The sequence below is a fragment of the Chenopodium album genome, chromosome 13, assembly GCF_948465745.1.
Source record: "Chenopodium album chromosome 13, dcCheAlbu1.1, whole genome shotgun sequence".
In the NCBI taxonomy this organism is placed as follows: Eukaryota; Viridiplantae; Streptophyta; class Magnoliopsida; order Caryophyllales; family Amaranthaceae; genus Chenopodium; species Chenopodium album.
In genome coordinates, this window is record NC_137846.1 from 52,173,255 (window position 1) to 52,197,505 (window position 24,251).

At 29.2% G+C, this 24,251-nt stretch overlaps 2 pseudogenes across 2 annotated transcripts; both read left to right on the forward strand.

Annotated features, from left to right (window-relative positions):
• Window positions 1-10,755: 10,755 nt before the first annotated feature.
• Window positions 10,756-13,159, forward strand: LOC145576886 (tropinone reductase homolog At5g06060-like; annotated as a pseudogene). The gene is made up of 5 exons (XR_014098573.1): window positions 10,756-11,001; window positions 11,364-11,571; window positions 11,883-12,104; window positions 12,287-12,392; window positions 12,928-13,159. The product of XR_014098573.1 is annotated as a tropinone reductase homolog At5g06060-like (transcript).
• Window positions 13,160-16,219: 3,060 nt separating this feature from the next.
• LOC145576887 (tropinone reductase homolog At5g06060-like) lies at window positions 16,220-19,583 on the forward strand (annotated as a pseudogene). Its single transcript, XR_014098574.1, has 5 exons — window positions 16,220-16,439; window positions 17,555-17,762; window positions 18,306-18,522; window positions 19,018-19,124; window positions 19,272-19,583. The product of XR_014098574.1 is annotated as a tropinone reductase homolog At5g06060-like (transcript).
• The last annotated feature ends 4,668 nt before the right edge of the window (window positions 19,584-24,251 follow it).

Sequence of the window (24,251 nt, forward strand, 5' to 3'; positions counted from 1 at the left end):
TGCTCATTACATTCAAGAATCTAGCTCTTTTGATTGGTATCAACATTACTCTGCTCTTCGTCCTTTTGTTCGCAAATTTGTTCCCACTTTTTCTCGTATTTTCAATCTGTTTCTTTTATCATGTTTGTCAATGTAAAACTTTATCGATCAATAACTTTAATTCTTCATAAGTAAAAATTATAAAAGTTGTATATTATGATAGTTTTTATTGAGATGAATTCAGAAAAATATCATATGAATATATTTTTCGTTACATATCATTCACAAAAGACGGTCAAAGGAGAGGTGGTGAATAGTGTAAAGTCAAAGGGGGTTAAGTAAAAAAGAACGGAGGAAGTATAGAATATTAGTCAACTAAAAATTACAGAATATTAATCAACTAAATTAAAATATTGCTTACCAACAAATTGATTATAGAATATTAGTCAACTAAAAATTTCCAGGCTTAATTTTCCACCCCTTAATATATCAATAAAATCAAAGATTACATGTACTGAGATAATATAAATATATTTTTCTCAAAAAAAAAAGATAATATAAATATATTTTATACTTTTTATAATTTACCAAATACTTTACTGGCTGAAATTTGATACATAAAATACTACTTTACCCATTCACTTCACCTTATTTTTGCTGAACTGAAATTATTTTTGCTGAACTTAAATTATTTTTATAGAACTGAAATTATTTTTGTTGAACTTAAATTATTTTGATCGATTTTCTATTATATTTCTTCTTTAAGTTTACTGATTTTTACTGAACGGAAATTATTTTTACTGAACTAAAATTATTTTTGCTGAACTGAAATTATTTTTACTGAACTGAAATTAATTTTGCTGAATTGAAATTATTTTTACTAAATATTATTTTTTTAAGGTGAAGTGAACAGGGTCTATTATATATTGAATACAGTAATGTAGAGTACTTATATCTAATTTTAGTTTCCTGACATCTTATGAATTTAAAATTGAGTTAAAATCCTTTTTTAGAGTAGAATACAAACAATACATTTTATATCTATAACTATTAAAGATTCAAGGGAATTACTAAAAAATATTTTACTTATTAAGTTGTCATGGTATCTCTATTTTTAGGTTATATATATATATATATATATATATATATATATATATATATATATATATATATATATATATAATACTATATTATTAATTTTCATGAACAAAAAAGAGAGAAAAAAAAAGGTTTTTGGCGGAAATTTTTTTAATACAAACGCGACACGTGTACTTCGGCTGGAGATTACTTTAGTATATTAGTATTGATAATAAATTAATGTAAAGTCTTTCACTATTATACATTAAGCTAACCTTAATTGATTTTGTGAGATTCAATACTTAGAGCTTTTAAAACTGTGCAATTGCACGGGTACTATACGCTAACTATTGACGAATTTTCCCTTTATCATTGGTTGAAAGTTTTAAACACATAAAAGTATATGTGGTTGGATTCTATGGTTAAAAGTTGGGTAATTAAAGTATGTAATTCTATTCTCATGTAATTTCATTTCAACCATTCTCATTGTACTTACGTATTGGTACCCTCTTGATGGTTTTTGATACCCTTAGGTTTTCCCTTAAGAAACCAATGTCGTCCTACATTGAAACACCATGAATGCTAACATAAAACATATTGGTATATATATATATATATATACCCAACTTATTAGTTTCTATATGTAAGTCTTACTGAAGGGTGATTGTACATAGTTGAGGACTTCACGACACCTAATTATTAATCATAAAGGAGTAATTTTCATTTTCTACGTGAGTCATTATAAAAAATCAATCATAAGGATTGGCGATAGTTTGTACCATAGCCGTACCTGAATTTTGTCAAATTATAAACAAATTATATCATTTAATCTATGTCCATAAATACAACCAATCAAGTGATACACAAATATTAATCAAAATTCATGTACACGAGTTTAGGAGGTACGGTGGAAATCAAATCCCAACAGAGTAATCAGAGTTAAAAGGAAATCATTTATAAAAATGTGAGTTCATATTAGTCTTAGTCTTATACTACGTATAACTTATTTTACAAAGTACCCTCCTCACTATACATACACATCCCTTGGTAGATATAACTTGGATACTCACTAGTAAACAATCACTACTTAAATGTTTGATTTTAGTATCATTGGTGTTAATGCTTGGTTTGTGCACCCAGGTGCACCATGAGCATGCATGGTGCACCCGGTTAAACGAAAAAAAAAGCGGAAAGAACATTAGGTGTTTGAAAAATAGCACTTAGGTGTTTGAAAAATAACATATTTGTGTTTAACAAAGAATACTAAATAACATAAATACGTTACAAAAAAAATGATAAAAACTATATTAAAATTTCATGAAAAATTACACATTAATGAAAAAATCTTTACCAAAGGTATTATTTCCCCAAAAATAGATATTTTTGTCTCTTTCTAAAAATTCAACTTTCTATAATTATTATAGTTTTCTGAGAGTGAGGGATAGCTCAAGTGGTTAGAGCTTCCCTCCCAATTCCAGGAGATCCTGAGATCGATTCTCACCCCTGCCCTTGTGGCTCTCTAAACACCAAAAAAAAAAAAAAAAAAAACTATAGTTTTCTCTCTATAAAATTATTTCAATTGAAAATGATTCAAGATTTCATTTTCAAATTTCAAAATAACATATGTTAAAAAGAACATAAGTATAAGTTATAGTGTAAAGAATATAATTCATACTCAAAAGACACGCTGATCAAACTCAAAGAACATACGATAATAATTACCTAATTTAACATCGTCTCTTGTTGCACATAATTACCTAATTTTTGGCATGATTTTTTTTTTTTTTTTAATTTTTTGAAAAATTGGCATGAATTATTTTATTTAATTTAAGAAATGGTCTTAAAACAATTGTTACATTCATCATCAAATAGATGAGTTTTCCTTAAAAAAAAAAAATAAATAAAATAAAATGAGATTTTGCCAAAATTTATTTGTAATTTTTTTCTTGAATTTATTTAAATTATTATCTCTTTTTTAATTAATTTGTTTTTCATTTTTTCATTATTATTTAATGATTTGATATAATTAGCTTAATTTGAATTTGGCTAAACTTATTCTATACATACCCTTTGGCTTTTTGTGAGAATCCTTGGCTGTTTCCATAAGGTACCAATAAGCAAAATCAACATACTAAGGATACTAAACTCAAGCACACTTAAACCTCAAGCAGACTTATAAATATAATTTGAGGTTTTGTACATTATTTCCCTTAGGGAAATTTACAAAATCATATATCACTAATAAGATTAACTAAGGAAAAAATGATTAAAAAAAAAAACTATTTCCTAACAGCAATGTTTTCAACATTTGTTTCGGCTGCCATATACTCCAAAACTAAGTTTTATAACTGGAGAGAGTTGTCATTGTCTTCAATGCAACAACAACAATATACAACAGGGGCAACAACGGCTATATACAGCAAAAAACCAGCGACTCTTGCACTTTATCGAGCATGCGGCAATATTTGCAGCAACACTTTACCGAGCATCAACATCACTTTACCTGCAGGCAAACCTATTTGTATATAATATGAAGCTAATTTTTAGCCCATCAAATTGATCAGAGAAGTACATCTCAATTATGAAGTTATCAAGATACCTTAGCTTACACGAATAATGCTTGTGTGATTAAGATGCTGTGATGAAATTCAAGCATTATGAGGTTATGAAGACTAACCCTTAAAACTGACAATTTATCTCAATTAAAAGACTAACACTTAAAATTGACCTCTTGATTCTAGCTTAGAAGTTCAGCAGCCCCAACATGTCTAAAGTAGTTCAGAGAACAAAGCTCAAGCACACTTAAACCTTAGCATGAACTCAAATCGATTCAACAAGTTGTATAATATAGTGAACACATGAAATAAACAAGTTTAATTAGTGATGGCGTATTAGGATTTAGTTAGTGTTTTACACATACATTTTGCATGATTAAAAGACAAAAAGAGTGAGGAAAGATCAGTGAGAGAGGAGGGTGTAGGAACAACGCATCTAAAACATTCAACATGCTCTATTTTCTTACAAAACTGTACCACCAGTACAGCCAGAAAAGTATGCCTCCTTAACCTTAACCAAGGCACATTGCGAAAACTCGAATCCATTAACCTTAAGTACTAAATATCTAAATTCTCCTTTATTCATAGCTAACTCCTCCATCAGTCCCGTTATAGAGGTGATCGTGCACCAGAAGAGCATCAAAGCATTATTCCCCTTATAGTCACATCACATTAAGTCATAATAATTTTATTCCTATATATTAATGATAATCAGTTTCAACTACGCTCTAAAATTACTGAACATCAAAAACATTGAACTGCAGAAACATCAAACAACAAATCAACCTAGAACAAAAACATCAAATTGATATTCAATATTTATTGCACATAAGTTCTAGTGTACCTTTGATCACTAAGCTAGGACAATACCAAGTTGAAACTCCATGGGATCACCCCTTCGAAAGCTTAAATAAAACAGTTGAACTGCAACAATATATACAGGGAGCAGGAGCAGGAGCAGCACCCACATTTTAAAGCAGCAACAATTGAAAATGAAATCACCCATGTTTCATGTTAGGTGAAGTCGAGGGTACTCCCAATATGAAGAATTAGAAGCTAGACAGTGAAAGAGTACATTAGTTTTAGTAAGTAGCAACTAAAGCAACCCAGCGAACACAAAAGCATTGAAGCATGATGTTATGATAATTAGTAGTCAGAGTTAGAGAAGTTTTATTGAAGAAAAAAAAAAGGTTTACCTTTTTAATGTCAAACAAGTCCATGAATGATCTGTCCCAGCAATTAGTGCCTTGTTCAACTGCTCATACCCTCATAGTTTTCTTTTAATAAGCCATGATTGGAATAAGATTGATTTATAAACAGAATTGAACTCTACACCACTAGTGAGTAGATATTTTGGGAAATGGGGCAAATTTTGATGAATTATAAAGCTATTTGTGATCATATCATCACCAATGTGTATAAATTAAGCTAAATTTGAGTATCACAAACACAACTAGTTTATGACTAACACATTATCCCTTTAGTTTTGTTATGGATAGAGAAATCGGAGTAGTATCCTTCAGAATCCCCGTCCCCCAAAACAAGTGTACAACTTTGGTTGAAAAATATAACTCGAGAACATTGAAGAATACAACTAAAGAGCATTACGTTTTTAGATTGTAAGAGCAACTCCAATGGTTGGGAAAAGGGACTAGCTTGCAAATATTAAAAATCTTAATCTAGTAGCTACACCATTGTTGCACATCTTGATGATTAGCTTTAGCAAATTAGCTTTGTTGAGCTAATTAGCTTGGCAAATATTTGTTAGATAAAAAATATTATTAATTTAAAAATAAATTAATTTACAACTAGCTTAACCATTGGAGCAATAAATAGCTTGAATTGTTGTAGCTTAAAAAGATAAATGTGGCATGCCAAGCTATTAAATAAATTAGCCAACCATTGTAGTTGCTCTAATAATTTCAAGTTCCCCAACTCTCCTACTCACTTCTATTAGGGAATAGATTAAAGGAATCAACCAAAAAGTCACATATATAGACATGTTAGATTTTAGAGATATGAGGAAGTAATGCAATAAAAATAGAGAGTTATTTACAGATTTATAATGAGCTTCACCGTTTGTTGTTACCTTACCCAAATTGCATAGAAGAATCTAGGCCTAGGGAAAAGACTCGGGTTTTCAATTTTCCCTTTCTAGCATCTACTTTTCACACTCTCATACTTCTCAAAAAAAAAAAAAAAAAAAAAAAAAAAGAAAAAAGAGACCAAACAACAAACCACATTTCCAAGAATATCTACTCAGTTTCCCATAGTTTCCTTGACTTTTTCTATTTCTCGAAATTTTGGGGAAAATAAAGAAAACCGCGCGCTTTCTTTTCCTCAGCAAAAGGGAGTCCGTTTTAGTGACTGAGCTGAGCTGGCAAATCTTCAATTATGGGCGAAAATACCTTTTTACCCCTACTTGCTACCAATTGGACCCTCAGCACTTTTGATTAAGTCTCCCTCGTAATGTTAGTTAGTAGCATCACCGAAAGCAACGGCCAAACAAGCCAAGAAAGAGAAATCGCCCTTTGAGCGCTGCTGTATTGCCCTATTTTCAGAAATTAAAAAAACAGAACATCGACATTTCTTCTTTCCCCCAAATTCCCAAACTTTAACCTTTTCGCTTCAACCTTCACACCACAGCCTTGTCCGCCGCCGCACCTATCTACTGACCAACCACCGTGGCCACCGACCGCCGACCAGGGCCCGAGAGTTCGAGTTCTTCCGTTCTTCGTCAGTTTGTGAGTCCTCTTATTCCTCTACTCCTCTTATTTTTTAAATCTTCATTTCTTTGTTTCATTTTTTTAACATTACTGATTTGTTTAATTGGTTTTCATATATTGTTGTTGAATACTTGAATTGTAGAAACTTAGTATTTTAAATTTTTACTTGGTGCACAGTAGATTATGAATGATGGATCATCTGTGAGAAGGAAGAGTTAGGTTTTTTTTTTTGGGAATTCGGTTTTAGGAATTGGTTGTTTTTTTTTTTTGATTTTAATGGATGTTTTTTGAGAAAACAGGAGTAGGGTATATGGAGTAATTGGAGTTTGTAGGTGATTTTTTTTGCAATATATTATGAGTTGGGTTTATAAGGTTTGCAATAATATAAGAATTGGTTAATGTGGATATGCCGTGCTTCTTACTGCATTCATACAGTACGTACCTCATCATAACTCATGCTTCTTGACTTGTTCCATCAACTTCTAATCTAATATCATCTCATGGTTTTGGTTAAAAATAAACCAACTGTTTATTCTACATTGTAGCGGACAATCCTTTGTACTGCAAGTCCCCCCGTCCTAGTGACGTCTTTTAGGTAGTGATAAGTGGTCTACTCCCTCCGTAACATATCAATTTTAACAATTGGGGTTGCACACATTTTAGGAAGTGATTTAAGCGTGTAAACGAATAAATTAAGCAAAATGGTTTTAAGACAAGCAAGAATGCGATTATAGGTTACTAATCTTAGCTTTATTTTGATTAATTTGTTCGTATTTAGCAAATCTTGTGTAACTGAAAAGGGTGTATAAGCCTCCTTTATCCGTTTCCAATGTTTACCAAGTTTGAATATGTTATGTATGTATAAAAGTAAAGTTATTCAATCCTTCAATATATTATACATACATGCAAGAATATTGCTGCCTTTGAATGCTCCTAGATTTGAATGCTCCCATAACCTTCAATGTTACATACTCTTTGTCTCCTTTTCTTTTTCATATCTGTTGAAGAAAGAAAAGTAAAACTATTATACAGGATTATTGCTGAATAATTTAGAGTTGGGATAATTTAGTTAGGATGTTTCTTATAATTTTTTTCTAAAAATTGTTGTTTCAATAATACTACCTAGACCTACTGCTTTAATTTTGTAGTTATAATAAGTGAATATCTACATAATTGTTATTATTAATTGTTATATCAATATTCTTTGCTTATTTCTAGCTATGAATTGAATATTTTTATATTAATAAGCTCTTCCTATCCTAATATTTGGTACTAGGGTTCAAAGTGTTGATTTTTTTTAGACACCATAATGATTTTGATAATGACTTTACCATAGGATGATGGAAAATCTAAAAAATAGAGCGTGGATGGATGTATGAAAAGCTTAATTGAAAATTTCTTAGGTCAAAAAAATTGATTAGTTCATTGAATTAGCTTGTAAGAAGGAGAATGTCCTGATTGATGGGCTCTTGTAGTGTCTTTGTGCAAAATGTTGGAATGTTCCGTATCGAGATGTAAATGTTGTGAAGTTGCACCTTTGCAAGAACGGATTTCGACCAAACTACTTCAAATGGACTTTTTGTAGAGAGGATCATGACCTTTACAATGCAATACCTACAAGTACTTCCTTTATAGATGTACTATGCAGACTATGTATTGATTTTTTTATTCAAGTTCTGTTTTTGATTGTTTTGTAAATGAATATAATTTGACAAAAAAGAGAACGCTTTCCTTGTATATTGTTTGGAATTCTTCTAATTCCCAAAATACAGCCACACTTTTTATAATTCCCTAAATACCGTTCATGTCATCACTTTATTTCCCTGATTTTTATGAATTCTTGGAAAATTGCCATTTTAAATGGCAGTTTTGCAAAAAAAAAAAAAGATTAAATGCTGACGTGGGCGGTAGTTTGAGAATTGTAAAAAGTGTGACTATGTTTGAGGAATTGGGGAAAGATAAGACAATATGTAAGGAAAGAGTTCCAAAAAAATGTGTTATACTGAATATTTTTAGGCTCTTGTTTTCAGTGCTTAGTGCTTAATATACTGCATCAACCTGAACCTATATTTTATGTATACTGTTTTTTTCCTTGTAAATTTCAAAATGTTCTGCGAATCCGCTAAACGGAATAAGACTTATTATTGACTCGATGGTTCATCTTTTTGTTAGAGAATTGATAATGGGGCGCCGAGCCAATTCTAAAAAAGAACAGAAAAAGAGAAGGCAAAAGCAAAAGCAAAAGGATGATGATCCGTTTTATGAGATTAAGAAATTGATTCGAACAGTTTCCGATGATGATGCGTTGTGTTACCGTTGTGATGTTCCCAGTGACGAGTCCATGGATGAGATTCCATTCCCAAATGTTGAGGTGGTTGCTCCTGATCATGAATGGCTAACTAATAACTTGATAGCTGGGGTTGATGAATGGGGAATGGCGTGGTATAGGGTGCTACGAGAAGATGGTTTAGTTGACCCTTGTAACAATGACTATGACAATTATTCAAGGTTTTCAGAGCAAGAGAAGCAAAGTTATAGGGAGAGAATGATAGATATTGTTAGGAGAGAGAGACGAAGTAAGATGTATTGTAAGTGGATGATTGCGAAAAAGAGATTGGGGTGGGAGAAGGTGTGCAAAGGGAAGAAGAAAGTTGGCAGGGAGGAGGATAATGGGGGCCCTAAGGCAATGTCGTCGTCAGAATGGAACACATCCTGGGGTGATTGGGATGACGATGATGCGATGACGTCGGGGCGGTGAGGGTCATGGAGATATGGGCAGTGAAGAGGAGGAGCTTTGAGGCTGATACAGGAGGTGCTGAGAAGGAGTTTGAGTATACAATTAACTAGAATAACCTAATTGAAATGAAGCTGCATTAGTGTGAGCTTGAGAAGATGTATACACTTGACACATGGGCGGTGAGCGGGCTACTAATAACTTTTTAGAGATAACTAGCCTTTTGGCCCGTACAATGTACGGGTTGTTACTTGGGTTAATCATATTCATAGTAGGTATGCTTTTATACAAAGTAATTGTTTCATTTCTAAAACTTAAAAGAAAAAATAGTGAGAACATGAAGGAATTTAGTTAGATATATATACATGAAAGAATGTGGGATATGAAATGACATATTAATTTAAATTATATTTAAAGTCTAGGATATGAAATGACATATTAATTTAAATTATATTTAAAGTCTAGGATATGAAAAGACAATTTTTATAAAAATTCATATGTTTATGTAATGTATACTAATTAATTGAACATTATTTTATTATGGTGAAAATGAAACACTTTATTTTCTTACTTGAATTTGCAAGTTGCATTAAGATTTAAATATACATATTAAGAGAGGTGTCATGTGGCATATAGGGTGATGAGTGACTTGTGAATTGTGATGCCATGTGTCATATGAAAAATTTGTGGTTTGTGTTTTTAAATAGAAGTATAGATTTGTATTGAGAATATATATATATAATTTCTTTTGAGGCAATTGTATTGAGAAAATATGTTGAAATATTAATATTTAAGAGTCTTAAAAGCTAATATATCACTAAGATATACTAACAATATTATCAAAGATATTCACACTAAATTCACAGAATAATAATGTATGATACCATATTAATTAAGTTAATAACCAAGGTACCAAGAGATATATTAGGGTCAAATGAGAAGTTCATTAAAATGAGAAGGATTTTTTTGTGTATAATTTTTGTGCTGAATGTGCATATTTTTTAAACTTAATGTGCAAAAAAAAAATTGGACTCAAATTTGATGTGCATAATTTTTTAACAAATGTGCAAAATTTTCGTTTTTCTGAAAAGTAAAAAAAAAATTAGCAATTTAAAACACAATTATGTACATTCAATATAAAAAATGCACGTATAGTATAAAATATATGCACGTTTGTTCCTTCTCATTTTAAGATCCTTCTCATTAAATCCCAATATATAATATCTTAAAAGTCTAAATCCCAATATATAGTATAAAATAATACTGAATGAGGGAGCCCTAATTTATCACTTTGATAAATGAAATCAAGTGACATAATCATAAATAAATATACAAAAATGTCTAATTACTATAGCATTTTGTAATATATCAACAATTGTGGGCCTATATTTAAATAAAAAATATTGATTTATACAAGTGAGCGTGAAGATTTTGCATTGTCCTAACTCCTTAGGATAGGGACGAGTTCACCAATAATAACAAAGAGCTAACCATCATAAGATTGATAACAATCAACGAGACAGTGATGTATATGATTGAGCTTTGAGTGGTAGAGTCATCAAATTTGAAAGATTATCAAACAAGACAAGCCAAAAATACTTCGTGACAACTATAATCAGATAAAGAGATTAGCAATCTAAAAGAGCACACACCTTTTCTAAAAATTGCTAGTCCACAAATCCGTTATTTTTCGTTTGTCCCATTTAGAACATCAATTCGAGGAGAGTGAGACCACTTCACTACCAATATTACTCTATAAATGATGGTTTTAAGCAAATTTTCAAAAACAAAAAATACCAATCTATTAATTAGTGCATAGACTTCTATAAAGAAAGAAAATGGAAGCAAAGGCAAATAGTAATGGAAATAACAAACGATGGTCACTTCAAGGGATGAATGCTCTTGTCACCGGTGGTACCAAAGGCATTGGGTATTGTATACCATTTACAACTCTTTTGTGCCTTATATTTTATTTATCTATTTATTGATTACAAATTAGGTCATCCCAATTTAATTCTTCAAATACTTTATTAACTAATCTAGATGAGCAATATATTAGTATGTTCTTGTCACGAACATCTATTAAGTTTTGGTCCTTAAAATCATTGTACAATTGAACTTTCACAGTTTTTTTATTTTTTATTTTATTTTATTTATTATTATTTTATTTATAATATTTTCTTAGTTTTAGGATATATATACTACATGTGTTTTTCATGAAATTTTGTTCAATGGGAATTTTTTATTCTTTTGTCTAGTATTATGATACAAATATTATTGAGTTATAAACAGGCATGCAATTGTAGAGGAACTTGCGGAACTAGGAGCAAGTGTTTATACATGCGCTCGCAATGAAGAAGAGCTCGATGCTTGTTTGGTTGATTGGAAGACCAAAGGTCTTCAAGTGAGTGGCTCAATCTGTGATGTTTCTTCTCAACCTCAAAGAGAGAAGCTTACGGAGACTATCAATACCATCTTCCGTGGAAAATTGGACATACTTGTAAGTTCGAGTTCAGAAATTTTCATAATATATATATGGTCATTTAATAATATTATAAGATATGCGAGGAACATGGAGTGGAGGGACGGTTATTCCCGCCATCTCCCCCAGGAGTGACCTGAGTTCGATCCTATCCTTGTATCCAAGTTCAATAAACCCTATATATATACGGTTATCTGATCTTTAATTAAGATAACTATAGAAGAGTCGTCTTTGTCAATTTATTCATTTGTATGCCATAATAATAACAGATCGAGAATCAATATAACTTTACTCTTGGAAATCAAGCTACCTTACTTGTTGAATTTCAGGTAAACAATGTTGGTGGTTGTAGAATGAAAGAAACAGTACAATTGATTACACAAGAGAGGATTTTTCATATGTAATGGCCCTTGACTTTGATTCAGCATACTATCTTTCTCAACTTGGTTATCCTATGTTTAAGGCCTCAGGAGGAGGCAACATTATATTCCTTTCATCAATTGCTAGTTTCTTTGGCATCAATGTTGGCTCCACTTATGGAGCTGCAAAAGGTACATTCTAACGGAACAATATCTTATGTCCTGCTTTTTGAGTTTTAATATTTATATCAATATATGAATTATTTATTCTTTTTACAAAAAAATGTTTATAGCATATCTTGGACTAAAGAAAATTTTAGAGTAATGAATTATTATGATTTTTTTTAAGAAAAATTTGTTTAATTATTTTGTAGGGGCTTTAAACCAACTAGCCAAAAATTTGGCATGTGAATGGGCCAAAGACAATATTAGGGTGAATTCTGTTGCTCCTGGGTACATTAGGACACCTTTGGCAGATGTGGACTCATACTTAATTATCTATTTAATTGGTCATATACTTTACAAATCACCCCTTTACAATGTTATATTCCCTACATCCCTAATTATATAATTAGCCATATGTATGCTTGTAATTTATTTTTACAAAATACTTGTGTAGTCAATATACATAGAATCGTGCTATAAGTTCTAAAAATTCTAAGCTTAATTAACGGTACATATTATATGTTAAAATGTAAATAGTTCAAAATTTAACATAATATATATGTAAGCATAAAAACTTTTAATCCGTCTTAATTAATTAGGTCTCTTTACCATTTTTCCTAACATCCCAAAACAATGTACTCCCCTATGTTCCTTCGACACCCTATTGTACATCAGGTGTGGCATGTCGGATATATCTTCCCACACTTCGACACCACACGAGACCCTTTAGCTGCCTCCTATGATGAGATCATCCTGTCGGATAAGACAACCAAATTCGAGTCCGAGCAACGTAGATACTTCAATTCATACTTTGCATTCTACTAATTTAATCCTACTCTTTATATTGACAGTTACTCAGTAAAAAGGAGAATTTGGATGATATCAAGTCACGAACAGCTCTTGGACGTGAAGGAGAGCCTCAGGAAGTGTCAGGATTAGTGGCTTTCCTTTGCATGCCAGCATCTTCCTACATTACTGGCCAAACTATATTTGTTGATGGCGGAATTACTGTCAATGGTTTTCTACCAATTGTAAACTAGGATAATTAATACTCGTGTTTTATTATTCCCCCTGTTCCTTTTCATTTGTTACGTGTTTTGTTTTGGTTTCGTTTTATATGTGTAATGATTGAAATTTGTAATCAGTTTATATCATAAATATTGGACACATTTATCCTTTCTATAATTTTTGATGTTCCAATTTTATTCCTACTACTTTAGGTCCCGTGCAGTGCACAGGGATTATTCATAAATTATACAAAAATTAAAATAGTTTTTTTTTTCCACGCATCATTTAACCTAATTTAGTCTTTGTTATTTTTCAAGAAAATAGGCCACTAATTTATAAATCAAAATAGACCTTAAATATTTTTTCGTTTCAAAGATTTTATTATTTCAATATAGAAACATTAAGATCGATTAAATTTGTATGCATAAGACTAACAAAGTATTTTAACAATACAATAAATTTGTATGCATATGATTAACAAAATTGAGCATTATTAGTTACTGTTGATTGTATGATTAACAAAGTATTTTTAATAATTGATTGTATCTTGTGAACCAAATACATAAAATGAGAAAATTATGTACTCTGTATTAAATTTCATTCAAAAGTTTTCTAAAAATATTCTTATAGCAGTTCAATTCCAATTAGATTAAAAAAAAATTAATAGTATTTTTCGCAAATATTCCTTACCACATACGATAGATAGAAAAATATTAAGTTAAACAGTTATGGAAGAAATATGGTTGCAAAGTAGTGCAACTTGTTAAATACGAATTGTTTTCTAAGAGTTTTTTTTTTTTTTTTTTTTTTTTTTTTTTTTTTTTAATAATAAAAAAAGTATTTTCTAAGAAGTCTTTACCCAAAAAAATTAATATTGTGGGGGAAACATATGGCTGAATATAGTTAAATATATATGGATGAAATATATTTGCAAAATAGAATAAAATACTCCGTATAACATTGTATATGGAATTTATTCTTAGAAGACTTGACGAACAAAATATTATATAATGATATGTCACATCATTTTTTTTTATCAACAATAACTATATTTTAAAGAATTTTAGCAAAGGTAATCATTATAAGGCCCTATTCTCTTCACCTTAAAAAAATAATATTAAGTAAAAATAATTTCAGTTTAGTAAAAATAAGTTCAGTAAAATAGTAAAATTAATTTCAGTTCAGTAAAAATAATTTTAGTTCAGTAAAAATAAGTTTAGTTTAGTAAAATTCAGTTTTCTTAAAGAAGAATTATACAAGAAAATCAGTAAAAATAATTTAAGTTCAGTAAAATTAATTTCAGTTCAGTAAAAATAATTTAAGTTCAGCAAATATAATTTTGTTTCAATAAAAATAATTTCAATTCAGCAAAAATAAGGCGAAGAGAACGGGGCCTAAATCTATAAAAAAAAATATATTTGTTCTAATATTTTAATTTAGTCATTGATTGATGTTTCATAATCATACCAAGTCGGAGTATTTTTGTTAATTCCTCATTATATTTTTTTGTACAGTAGATATTCATATTACATTAATATTAAAGGTGTGAATAATATGAAAGAATATTTAGTAGAATATATATGGAGGAAATATATATGTTTGTAAAATAAAAGGTAATATAATATTGTATGTATGCATAGAATATTTTCTTAAAAAAATTGACAAAAAACTAGACAAAAAAAATATTGTAAAAAGATGTCATATCATATTTTAAGAAATAGTTACTATATTTATAGAAAAGATCTATAGTATCTGTATCTCTAATTTTTTATAATTTTTTTTTAAAAAAAATAACTAGACACACTAGTTGATGACACGTGTCATTGGTGGTGTGTCTTTTAGTATATAGTTATTGATTGATTGATTAATTAGTGCACACTATGCATGTAAAAAATTCAAAGTAGGAGAGATAGGTATGAATTGGGCCGGCACGATTGTTCAATCTCATCATATGGTCCATATCAACTGAAAAGCCAACAATGTAGCAATTTACTTGATAGACCCTTTATTTTGTAGATAGTAATTTTTTTTTAAAAAAAAGTTATTTTAAGTTTAGATTATAATATTGAAAGAAGGCTATATAAACTTTGTTTACCTTTCCTATTTCTTTACCCAAAAAAAATGATAAAAAAAAACGGTAACAAATGGACTTATCAATGGTAGATTGTGACAAAATAAAAAGTCACTCCCTCCATTTCGAATTAACTGACACATTTTCAGGATAATTTTGCAATGATTACAATAAAATTGTAGTCATTATAACAATGAAATCTACGCCCTTGATTGTTTTTACATAAATTAGTGCCATTGATTAAGTTGACCAAAATAACTACCTTAAAATAAAAAATTAAAAAAAAAAAAAACTTTTAACTGGTTTTTTCCAATAAATAAACTACTCCTACTGAAAGTTTCCATTGCTAATTCTCTGCAATTTGTGATCAATCATTCAACCCAGTTAACATGAAATTCATATTCGATCACCAATCAAATGAAAAAACTCAAAGCGAATGATAATTTAATATGACCAGCAAGAGCTATCAGAGTAATCATGTATTGTATATATTAAAGTAGAGACATTTTTTTAATAAACAGAATTAGGTTGGAATGGATTTTTCCACTGATTTTCCATGGATGGTATAAGTTTTGAATCTTTTGATCCTGATGTTTAAAAAGAACATTATTTTTATATATTTAACGTTTAATTCTTGGGAAAAAAGTGTTTCTTACTATTTTTCAAAACTAATTTATATTTTTTTTATTGACATAAATGAATGGTTAAGATCCTTTCTTAAAAATAAAGGATTGAGATTTAATATTATTATAATGGCTATAATTTTATAGTAGTCATTGAATAGTCTTCCTTTCTTTTTGTAGTGTATCTTAAATTGGTTGCAACATTTTCGCTGCTTTTGAAAATGTTATTGTCGTCTCTACTTCTCCTACAGTTGCTCGATTGGCATCCACCCTTGCCAATTATTTTTTCTTACCTTTTAATTTTTCATACATGTCAAAAGTACGTAGTACAGAGCAAACACCATTTGTAGAAAATTATTATGTCCACAAGATTCGAAAAAGAAGCAAGTACAATAAACATTACACTCTTAATAATAGTCAGTAAGTGGGTGAAATTCTGTTTAAGGATAGGGCCAGGACACATAAATTCATCAATAATTGTCTACCTATACCTATACATGGTGGAACCAAAATATTTTTCAAAATTTGGTTTAAAAAAAAAAAAGAAAATCCACAAAGAAAGAAAATGGAAGCAAAGGCAAACAATAATAATGGAAATAACAAACGATGGTCACTTCAAGGGATGAATGCTCTTGTCACCGGTGGTACCAAAGGCATTGGGTATATTATTTACATTTCTCTCGTGCTTTTCTTTCTTTCTTTTTTTTTTTAATAAAATTTATCGACCGATTTATATTTAGGAAAAATACACTTTAATAATCTCAACTATTGGCGATTTACCTAGAATAATTCCAACTAAGGTTTATTTTCTAACAGTCCCAACTTTGCCTCTTATTTTCTTTCAGCGGTCCCATTGACCGGTAACCTGTTGAAAAGGTAATTTTTTTTTAATTTTTTTTATAAATACCACGTGTCAACACGTGATTAGTTTAAAATTTAAAAAATTAGAAAAAAAATTAGAAAATTCATTAATAATCTAAAAAAAAAAACAAAAATTTAATAAAAATCAAAAAATAAAAAAATTAAGAAAAATTCAAATATTAAAAAAAAATCAGAAAATAAAAATACAATCAGAAAATTCATTAAAAAAAATCAGAAAATTGAAAAAAAAAATAAAAAAATATAAAAAAAAATCAGAAAAGTAGAAAAAAAATATCAAAAAAAATATCAGATTTTTTTTTTTTTTTTTTTTTGTAATTTTCGGATTTTTTTAAATTTTTTTTTTTGAATTTCTATTTTTTTTTAATTTTCTATTTTTAAAATATTTTATTTTATTTTATTTCAATTTTCTGATATTTTTTTTTGTATTTTCTAATTTTTTTGATTTTTTTTTTTATTTTGGACCAATCGTGTGTTGACATGTGGCATGTGACCTGTTGTAACAGGTTGTTGACCCGTAGTTGACCGGTTGGGACCGTTGGAAGAAAATAAGAGGCAAAGTTGGGACTGTTAGAAAATAATCCTTAGTTGGGATTATTCTAAGTAAATCGTCAATAGTTGGGATTATTAAAGTGTATTTTTCCTTATATTTATCTTTTAATTATTACTTAATTCATTGGCTCATTAAGATCATGATTTAAGATTTTATAATTTAAATGATTGTTTGAAAAACATGTCACAAATAATTCTTGACCATAATTATCTATTAAGTTTTGTGCTACCTCAATATCAATTGATTCTTACAATCATAGTTTTGTTTTGCTAATATATGATTCGTAATTAGGAAAGTGTATTATTTAAAATAATACGGAGTAGATGATCAATTATGTACACAGACATGCAATTGTAGAGGAACTTGCGGTACTAGGCGCAAATGTTCATACGTGCGCTCGTAACAAAGAAGATCTTGATGCTTGCTTGGTTGATTGGAAGACAAAAGGCTTTCAAGTAAGTGGATCGATTTGTGATGTTTCTTCTCCACCTCAAAGAGAGAAGCTTATGTAGACTATCAATACTGTCTTCGATGGAAAATTGAACATACTTGTAAGTTTGAGTTTAGTAATTTTCATATATATGGTTTTATATAAAGAATTTATACAAGAGTATTCGTTAATCATTGATTTACATAGTATAATTGGGTCAATTATATGTTGTTCTTGATGAAGCATAAGGGTATTTGTTGCCTTTTTAATTTGGTATGTATACAAATGTTTCTTATCATCTAATCTAATTTTCTAATTTTGACGTAGTGATAAGAGGAAACATGTGGTCGAGAAAGGTCCTAAATTCAGTTTGGCATAGGAGGTTAAGAATATATAATTACCTTATACCGAATAAGTTGTAACTTTAAGGTCACTAGATCAAATCATCTTAAAAGTAGGTACTTAATTGAGAGTAAGGATTCCTTTACTTGCTCCCCCCTTACTTCCAATTCAAGTGCGTGGACATAAAAAAAACTTGTGATGGTTGAGATATTTAGGGTTTTCATTGTTATTTTAAAAAAAGATAAAATAAAAGAGAACATTTAAATTAGTTATCAATTTATAATGGTTCCTTAGGATCACGAAATAACTAGTTGATTTTCAGGTAAACAATGCTGGTGGTTGCATATTTAAAGAAACAATCAATTACACAGGAGAGGATTTCTCACATGTAATGGCCCTTTGTTTTGAATCAGCATACCATCTTTCTCAACTTGTTCATCCTATGTTAAAGGTCTCAGGGGGAGGCAGCATTGTATTCATTTCATCAATTGCTAGTATCTTTGGAATTAATGCTGGTTCTGTTTATGGAGCTGCAAAAGGTACATTCTAACAAAACAATGTCATCTATCCATCTTTTTGAATTTTGTTTATACAAAATACTTTGTATATCACTATTTACAAAATAATGTTTATTACTCCCTCCGTCCCCTTTTGATAGTTACTTATGTCATTTTTGATGACCCAAAATGTTAGTCACATTTGCTTTTCTCAAGTACAATTAATATTATTTTTTTTACCAAAATTCTCTCCCACTTGTAAAAATATTTGTGCAAATTTAACTTTCCCATGTAAATTTTATTTTTCCATGTACTTTAATTACTTTCTCTCTCTACTTTTTTGCATACCCAATGTAAATTGACTTTTTCAATGTAATTTGCTACTTCTTATTTATATTTTTGAATTCCCGTGATTTTCTACCAAAAGTGACTATCAAAAAGGGACGGAGGGAGTAAAAATTATCAGCACAAAAGTGTGACTAAAGATTTAAAAATATCTTAATTTTTATACCTTGTTTACAAAATTTTTATTTGTAGGGGCAATGAATCAATTAGCCAAAAATTTGGCATGTGAATGGGCCAAAGACAACATTAGGGCTAATTCTGTTGCTCCTGGGTACATCAACACACCTTTGGCTCAAGGAGTAATGTCCGCCATTAAATCTTTTTAATTTACCATTGTTATACTCCCTTGGTCCCTATATGAATTATGCATATATTATAATAATGACTCAAAATATTAGAGAACGATAAGTTATAATAACTTTGTATGATTGAATTATATTTGACAGATTCTTAGTAATAAGGAGTGTATGGAGGTTATCAATTACCGAACAGCTCTGGGACGTGTAGGAGAGCCCCAGGAAGTGTCAAGTCTAGTGGCATTCCTCTGCATACCAGCATCTTCCTACATCACTGGTCAAACTATATTTGTTGATGGTGGAGCCACTGTCAATGGTTTTCTACCAATTACCTATATTTAGTACGGAGTTATTGAAATAAGTTATTGAACAATAACTTATTTTTGGGATTTAGATATGAGGTTTTGAACATTTTCTATGTGTTATTGGAAATTCAATACAAGTATAATAATATTTTAGACATGTCACTTATTGGTATTTTGAAAAAAAAAAAAAAAAAGAGAAATAATTTTGTAGAAATTTGATATAAAGGTGTTCAAAAATTTGATATTGTTATGAAATATAATAATGTATGTCCATTATGTATAACATTGTAACCTCCTAGGCATTATTACTTCCCTAAGTAATATCTTGTGTAACTCCTTTCAACTTATTGTATTCCTTTTGTAACTCTTGCTTATAATGACTCTTCATTGCTCTTGGAGAGTTACTATGTCCTCATGTATATATATATATAATAGGCATTGCCTAATAAGATATGAACAACGATTAACACTTCCATCTTGCTCTTGTATTTTACTATTTTTCTTTATTTTATAACACGTTATCAGCACCATTTCTCTACCCGATTGAATAAAGTTATCATAGTCTAAAATCAGGTACGTCTAATATGATTATTATATATACATTACCACAAATTTGTGTAATAGTTGTGGCCAAAATATTATGTTGTATCTCGTATTATGTTTTGCACATAATCTTTCATATGATTCTGTTTTTGAACTGTTCATTAATTTTATTTTTCTTAGTTACCACCAAACAATTATGTGCCTCTATCTTTTATAATTTATTTAATAATATCTATTATGCATTTATGCTTATGGATTTAATTTAGCATTAGGATTGAAAGCTATTAAGATGATATTTGTCATGTAAAGGTTATTGTAAAGTCTTTTTGTATTGTTTGAGTAATAGTAATTAATTTTTATTTTGTTTGTTGCACTTATTTTATAATAAATTTTGGATTGTTTGCGACCACATTGGCTTGCAAATATATAACTCCATAGCTTTGTTGACTTGTGTGCAGTGCTAATTATATTATTCATCTTTTGATTATTCTAATATCGTTTTAAATGATGTATGAACATGATTTTGCTTAGGATTATATACTCACTGCCTAAATTTCTATTAGATCTTGTTTTTACATGATAAAAATGTTTATAATCTATGGTTATGTACCTTATCGCAACCAATAAAATTAGATCTCAATAACTATTAAAGAAGTGCATATACTATATTATGTTATTTTGATACGATATAAATTAGTACGAATATTCTAGATGTTAATTATTACCAATAATTTGCATTAGATTCTATGAGTACAATTACCGAATATAATATTGTTTCATACTGTAATTTGATATTGTTTATCATGAAACAATCCTTGATTTTTTTTTTCTTGTAATTATTTATCATATGAAGAATTTTGCCGATTAGTTAAGTGTCAGTTTTAGCCACTTCAATTATTATCTTTGCATGATAAACCATACATGCTTATCCTTAGCATTTAACATTTTGATATTGTAAAATAATTTAACGATTATCTAACATACTGTGTGTGCTTGATAGCATGTTCATGATTATATTTTCACATTACATGATTAATACTAGTATTATAATTTTTATATCTAATTAAATGGTACCCTATTTGTTTACTTTGAAAGCCTGTGTCCATGAGTCGAGGATGTATTATTTTAATAATTTGTGTTTCCATTACCACCAATAATTTGAACCGGGATGAAGATCCTACTAATACTTCTTTGGTGTTTTTTAAGAATTCCTGCAATATCTAGTTAAATTTCAGTGTGCTACTTCTTACTTAATTTTAATTGTCATACTATGTTAATTAGATTGTTAGTATTGAAGCAGGGTTAGGCAATATCCTAGATTATTGTTTGGTCTAATAATTATATTCTCTGTATGAATCAGTATGAACTATTAACTAATACGAATTTTTGGTTGAAATTGCATGATCTAATAACTAATACCATATAAAGTTTTTAAAGAGTTTGTTGATGTATCTTTCTTTTGGTTGGATATTTTTAATAGCAAACTCTGTGTGAGATCAAATTGGCGAATGATTACTAACTAGACTCACTAGCTCATTCCCAGAAGTGAATGAGAAATTGCATGATTGAAAGAATACTAAACATGTTTGCATGACTATTATAGTTTGTGTAAAAAGTTCGTAAGGAATTGCAAACATGACTACATAATATTCATTTGAGTAAGAAAAATTACGAGTTAAAGAAATTAAGCATGACATTATGAGATTCTTAGTTGAGAAATGTATTCATTATGTCCATGCTTTAATTTTGAGAATTTTCAATATAAAGATTCATATAATTGGGCAAGAGAAAATGAATAACTTTGCTCTGTAAGATACATGCAATGCAAAAGAATTTATGGCTTAAAAAGAGCAAGGAATTTAAAGATTGTTGGACTATTTTTATACCCCCATATGCAAGGATTAAGGGGAGATAATGTTTATTCCATTGTTTTTATGTAATCCTTGCACATGAATAATTAAATATGTTGTAGATCAGTTTGGTACATAAACTAGCAAAAACATCAATAGTTTATTTAATAGAGGTGGCCATATGATAATCAAATATTTAGAATGATACCATCCCGAAGCTAAGATGGATATGAATAAGTGTCATTACCTATATACTAGCTATAAATGTACATATTAAGTTGATGTCCTAGAAGGACAAGATCAGTTGCTATAATAAGAATCCTTGGAAGAGGAAAGGAGCAATAGTAGACAATAACATATTTGAGAAAGTGACACATTTAATGGATCTTTGAAGAGATCATTTCTAGTATATATATTAAAATATGTTATGATTATATAAAGTACTCCAGAAGAGTATAAAATGTTGTCCAACAAGATTAGCATGTATCAAGATTACAATCAATTGAGTATTAGTTAATTGTCTTGCCAATTGCAGAAAGAAACACATTGGTGTACTTATATCACATCATACTCATGGCCATGCATAAAGTATCTCTAATAAGGTGATCACCAGTATTATAAAACTGGCCACAATTTAAATACTAAAGGAAAATTCATTGGATGTGATTATTAGGATGTGATAATTAAAAATTAGGCCATCCGGGGTTTAATAAACTTCCGTTATGGAAACCTGAAGTTTAATTTGATATGATAGAAATAATGTGCTGACGCTCTCTCATGTTGAATATATGAAATAAATAGAAGGGCAAGACATAACATTGAGATTGAGCTATATTTGGATTGTGATTTTTAATAGTTTGTGTTAAAAGAGATGCTCAACAGATAATATAATTGGTGACCAGAAATTCACTAGAATAATTTATATGTTGACAAAATTAGAGGACCAGAAGCTCACCACATACAAGTTATATGTGAAAATTTTAAGTAACTAGTATTATTATCAATGTTTCTAGTGATCCCGAAGATCACCACCTAGTGAAATTACAAGAAAGTTTATATTTGTATAACAATTCTATTGATTGGGGCTATTGTATGTCAGCACATAAGAATAGAATAAGAAATTAGCAACTGCACAATTATTATTCCCTATTAATATTGATCTCTAGAAAAGAACAAAATTTCATTATTCTCCAGAAATGATAGAACTTTGTTGAATATATATGATTATCCTATGAGATGACATTTGATGCACATGAGACTATATTCTAAGTTGGTGAAGAATTGCCCCAACATTTGAGATACTTTACCAACTTAGGGGGAAGAATTGAAGTAAGTTGGCAAAATTATCTTGAAGTAAGTTGGCAAAATTATAATACTATTTATAATACTATAAGTAGTTGATCCTCCCTGATGATACTTGTAAAGTTATATGCCAACTTATTATAGTGATAATGATATTATGCGCATATATTAAGAAAGATCTTGCCAAGTTTTCTTTAAATCACTACACCTGAAGTGTAGATTTTATGATCGGTTCCAATATAAATATGTAACATATGACAAGATAGTGCAGTTGATAATTTTAAAGTACAATTATATAGTATATTATTGATACCATGATGTGAGAAATACCCTTGATAGGTGGTATATATATCTGAATTATTATAATAGATGGCCTATTATGTAAGAAAAAATTATAATGGTACCAATGAGGAATGTATTCAGATATCATTGTTAAAATAGCATGCAAATTAAAATTGTATCTTGAGGAATTATATGATACTGATATATGACGGAACCGATAAATAATATGCATATGCAGAAGGAATGGACTTGTGAATAAGGAGTCAAAAATATATGTCCATTTTGATGTCGACATGAAACTAAGATAATAAATCAAAAGCTTATCATGGACAAGAAGTCCAACGAAATATGAATGCTAATGATCAAAAGTTTATCATGGACTAGTATTCCAATTAGAAAATAGATTTCTGAAATCCGCACTGTACAATGTTTGAATTTTTGAGTCTTTAATTTATTTTATGTGCATGTTCAAGTTTTAGATTTTTGCATTATTCATTGTATGTATAGGATATAGTTTGATGCATTATTCATCACATATATATTTTTATTTTATATTTTATCATGAATTCTACATTTTATATTGCATGCATTAGTTCTACACAACAATTGTGTTATATGTGAATGTTTGTGGTATAACAAATTTATAATTATGATGAAGGCTTACGAGAAGAAATTTATACTTCAATGGGCTTATAATTGTGATGAAAGTTTATATGATGACGATCCAATATCATGTTATGAATCATGCATGGAAAAGTTCCCGAAGAACTTACATACAATATACTCAAATATATTATAATTGTGATGAAAGTTTATATGATGACGATCCAATATCATGTTATGAATCA